This window comes from Asparagus officinalis, chromosome 3, assembly GCF_001876935.1.
Source record: "Asparagus officinalis chromosome 3, Aspof.V1, whole genome shotgun sequence".
In the NCBI taxonomy this organism is placed as follows: Eukaryota; Viridiplantae; Streptophyta; class Magnoliopsida; order Asparagales; family Asparagaceae; genus Asparagus; species Asparagus officinalis.
In genome coordinates this window covers 100,676,692-100,681,551 of record NC_033796.1, presented here as the reverse complement: position 1 = coordinate 100,681,551, position 4,860 = coordinate 100,676,692, and the positions used below count along the sequence as shown (strand labels likewise).

The window sequence follows — 4,860 nt, the reverse complement described above, 5'->3', positions numbered from 1 at the left end:
GAGTGGAGATCCCACTCCCAGTTCATCATTCCGGATGCTCGGAGTGGAGATCCCGCTCCCAGTTCATCCTTCCGGATTCTGGGGGTGGATATCCCACCTCGAGTTTCCTTTCCAGCTGTAGATAGAATATAAAATTCTTCCTCTTCAGCATCGGGAGATAGAATATAAAATTCTTCCTCTCCTATTTTGACACAACTTTCAACTTCCAATCCGCGCACTTGGTGCATGGGGAATTTTATCCCGAATCCTAAGTAGGGATAAGTCAACACCTAACACGTGTTGCCGGGTAGCCTATTCCCGTAACAAGGGCAAAGTCTACGTATTCAAAGTCGTAGCATTAAGTCTAAGGGAGTTCATTCCTTTAGCACAACGTTACATGCGGAACGGATTTCGACAATCCGCATGCTAGCCCGATTCAAACGGTAATCGGTAAAGGCATATCAAACCCGTTGAAGGCTGGGGGTTTGCCAAAAACCCCAAAGTCAATGCCTAACACGCGTTGCCGGGTAGTCTATTCCCGTAAGAAAGACGAAGTCTATGTATTCAAAGTCATAGCATCAAATCTAAGAAAAGCAATTTTCTTAGCACAACGTTACATGTGGGACGGATCTAGACAATCCACATGCTAGCCCGATTCAAACGGTGATCGGTAAAGGCATATCAAACCCGTTGATGGCTGGGGGTTTGCCAAAAATCCCATAAAATCTGTCATTCAGAAGAAATGCAGACAAATCACAAGAAAGAAGCAAATGTGGAGTTTCTATTAATAGGTCAAGTCAAAAGCATACAACAAAGAGCTCATTAGCCCGAAGGCAACTGACGGCTAAGAATATGAGACTTTAAGCTAAAAAGTCTATCTGCATAACTCTGCTCAAGTCCCGCCTGCAGATCTGCTCGGGCAGATTCCTCAGAACAGCTCAAGATCTCCGCAGCTTCACTCTTCAACTTCATCAATCCCTCCTGAGTGGATCCGAACTCCTCGAGTACCTGGTCACGGGAACGCTCTAGTCCGATCAAGTCATCTGCGATAAGAACGGCGGATTCCTCGGCACGCTTCAAGGCCTCCTTCAACCTAGTCGCTTCCTCGCGATTCGAGTCCAAGGAACGGAGTAACTCAGCTTTCTCCCTATCCATCCTCGCCATGTTAGCCATTAGATGCGCAAGGGAGCTCTCGCGTGACTGAAGCTCACGCCCGACGGAAGATCTCAGTTCACGCCACTGCTCCATCCTATGCTCTAACTCAGAGGATACGAAAGAAGAAGCCCCGGTAACCTCCAGTTCCTTCAACTCTCGTATCTCTGACTCCAGGGCAGCGAAATCAGCAGTGAAGGAATCAGCCAGTTCCGGGTATCCTTCTTCCCTCATCATCGTCATGTGGCGAGAGAAGGAACGCCGGAACTGATCGAAGCCGCCTCCTCGGTGGAGAAGCTTCTCGATCAAGCCATTATACCAGGCGGTGAAGAAGCTGAGGTCCGTACGGAAAGCCTCTCCGTCAGGATCAGTATCGGCCAAAAGGCTACGGACACGCTCGTGCAAAGAAGATCGAGATCCTACAAGCAACAACTTGGAAGCTCAGTGAACTATCGAATATGGAAAGGAAAGTCAAAAGGCAGGTTCCGAACATACCGACGCCAACGGATGTCCCATCGGGTTGAGAGCCGACAGGCTCCGGGACAGCAGCAGAAGAGGGTACGTCAGCCCCTGCAGACAGATTGCTCGCACCACTCGGCAGAGACGGGGAGGCACCACTGCTATGAGGACTTTCAACCCCGGGGACTGTAGCAGTATCAGGCTGAACGCCTGGTCCTACAGTGACATTCCTATGTTAACCAAATGGAAATTTGGACAAGTAAGGAGAATCGGGATAAGGAGGTCGTATACATACCTGCAATCCCCATGTCCTCAGATGCAGCCGGAATGCCAAGAGTCATAAGAGTATCGGCCCAAGCTGCTGGTCCTATGATGACACTCTCTTATTAGTCAAAATGAAAATTTAGACGAATAAGAAGAATTGGGATCTGCATACCTGTAGATCCATTATCCGCGGGCATTTGAGGGATGTCAGGAGTCATATGAGAATCAGTCCTAGCGGCTGGTCCTATGATTGCACTCATTAGTCAAAAGACAGATAAACATAGGAAAGTACAATATCCCTGAATCGTATACATACCTGCAAGCCCGTCGCTCTGAGGCAAACTGGATATGCCAGGGATAGATACCGGGCTAACTCCAATGGTAGACGCTGCGATAATCAATCATTCATTAGTCATATGAAATATCGGGCAAGAGGGAGAAAATCAGATATATACCGGTAGATGAATCGTTCCCGAAGAATGGTCTCTCGGTCCCTCTGGAAGTCTGCTCAGCCAGCATGTCAGCTAATAAGCCGGCATCCGGCTTCGAGAAGCTTGGCCCCTCCATCGCAACATCTGCAGGGTAACCCAAATGTTGAAGGATGAGGAAAGCTCAAACGAGAAATCTTCCTTCACCTTACATAAGGAAAATGACATTGGATGCGGATATACCTGAATAAGGGATTGTGGGCTCAACATTATTTATCTGCTCAAGATCGATGTTAAGGTCGATGCCCAAAGACCCATCGTGAAAAGCGTCGCACATTTGTTGCACAAAGCAATCCATGTTGTCAACGCCAGGGGACGCCGAACCCGGTGGGAGTTCGCCCTCCTCGAAGAAACCTGAAGCACAAAACATGGTCACAAATCCCCAAAAGGTAAACAACCTTGAAGCAAGAGCAATTGAATGTTACCTCCCCCTCCATCGGCGGTGCTCCCTAAGTCCACTCCACAGGGACGCTGATCGTCATGGGGCTTATGGGCGGTCTTCTTCCTCTTCGGGGCACCAACCCTCCGAGGACCAAAGGGTCGAACATGCGCAGGCCTATCACACGTTTCAACGTGTGTAGGAGCTGGTGGCTCATGATCATTGACTGCCCTACCTAAAGTGACAATAGCCATTTCAATGAAAAAGAGCTGTCATTTATGGAAAATGAAAATTAAAAGAGATAGGACAAACCAGTATCGAGGTCCCCTCTGCCGGTATCCGCGTCCGCATACTCGTCCTCGGAGTTCTCGTCATCATCACCCGCAGGGAGAAGTTCTTCTTCGTCTGAGACAAGAGATTTGGCATGCCCTTTTCTCCGCTTCTGAGCAAGCTCAGCTCTGCGACCAGCCATCATAGCAGCCCGGACCGCGTACTCGGACTGTAAGTCTGAGAGGCTCCTCACGCTGATGGACTCATATGCAGAAAGGAACCACTTGCAGCTGAGGAAAGTGATCAATGGCTTACGCCGGTACGAAGGAAGAGCAAAACGGGCTCCAGTACAGCCCACCATCGTCCATAGCCACGCTCGAACGCCATCAATCAATCCTCCCTCAACCCGCAGGCTGCGGCTCGGATTCCCGACATACAGTTGGTCATAGCCGAATTGTCGAGCAAAGCGGCAAGGGAGATAAGGCTCTATGTGGCACTGGTTCTTCACCCGAAGGACGAGATAGCCTACACGGATGTTCACTAACCACCGGAAGCAACCAGCGTCAAGAACGGTCCGGTCACTTCTAGGTTTCTCCTCATCAATCAGTGTGTCGCCATAGCGACCTGAAAAGTGAGGAAAACACTTAAAGAACTCCCAACTCTTGCGGACCCGGAGCTCTCGCTGAACATCACTAAATTTGCTCCCAAACCATCTGCTCTGCTCCAACAATTGCATGAAGGGGACAGGGATGTCAACAACGCTGGGTGCCGACATCAAGTCGGGACGGTGAAGAACGAGCCACGCCATCAAATATGCGTAAGGGAGCTCAACCTTTGGGCAAACCAGCTCAGCTGATGGTTCAGAACCCATATGTGTGAAACTGCTGACCAGACCCCTGAGCCCGCAATGGATGCTAGCAACCATTGCTGGGAGCAGGGAAAGCTCTCTCCCATAAGCCAGCTGAACTGCAGGGAAGAGCACCTCGATGGGTAGAGCGTCAGAAGGCTGGTGCGGGATGACGCACTTCTTCAACCAAAGAGCAAGGTAACCTGCTAATAGAGTCCGGGGCCCAATGGACTTCTGTGCACGGCAGAGAAAAGAGCGAAACTTGGTCCCCGCAGGAAAAGCTCCCTCAGCATTGGCGATGGTGTAAGATTGAGCCTCAGCCTTTTCCAGCAACTCATTAATCGCAGAAGGGGTCAATATGTCTAACTCATGAACGGACTCGCCGGAGTTACCCTCCAAGTTCTGGAACAAATAGCAGGCGAACTGCTTCAAGCTGACCTTCCTTTTCGTTTTTGCTGGAGGAGAAGTCAGGACCAAGGAAGTGTAGTAGTGGCAAGTAAGATCCCAGAGTGTGTCATACATGTCCGGAGTATCTTTCTTCATACACTCCAGCTGCTGGTTCGTAGGGAAGTACTCCTGATACGGACAGTCCCCCATCGGAAGACCCGAAACATGGTGCATCTCGTGCAAGGCCAACCCTAGCTCACCACCGCTGGTCAGGAAGGTGTTGCTATCGGGCATATAAGTCTCCAGCAAAGCCAAGAAATGGCGACAGCTAACTGGGATTCCGTACATAGTAGCTCGTATGGGTGCATATAACCCACTACTCTTCAGATCCCTCTCCCAGCGCGCCAAGACGAAATCAGTCATGCGCGCCCACCACCCTTTGGCTAGTGAGGAAGCCCAGCCATAGCATCTGGGCTCTGGTGGAGGTAATCGCCTCCCCAGAAGAGCCAGACGATTACCCACAGTAGAGGCAGCTGCTGACGTCTCACCTGGGGGTGCAGTATCAAGGCCCGTGATCCCTGGGCAAAGACCACGAATATGGTGATACCCGCCAGAACCAGGGGTCTTAGAATGAG

The 4,860-nt window shown here is 50.5% G+C and overlaps 1 long non-coding RNA gene across 1 annotated transcript; it reads right to left on the bottom strand.

The window, feature by feature from the left end:
• On the bottom strand, positions 1,921 to 2,348 carry LOC109832411. The gene is made up of 4 exons (XR_002244756.1): positions 2,310 to 2,348; positions 2,171 to 2,242; positions 2,027 to 2,098; positions 1,921 to 1,957 (listed from the first exon to the last, which is right to left on the bottom strand). It is a non-coding gene; the product is annotated as an uncharacterized LOC109832411 (long non-coding RNA).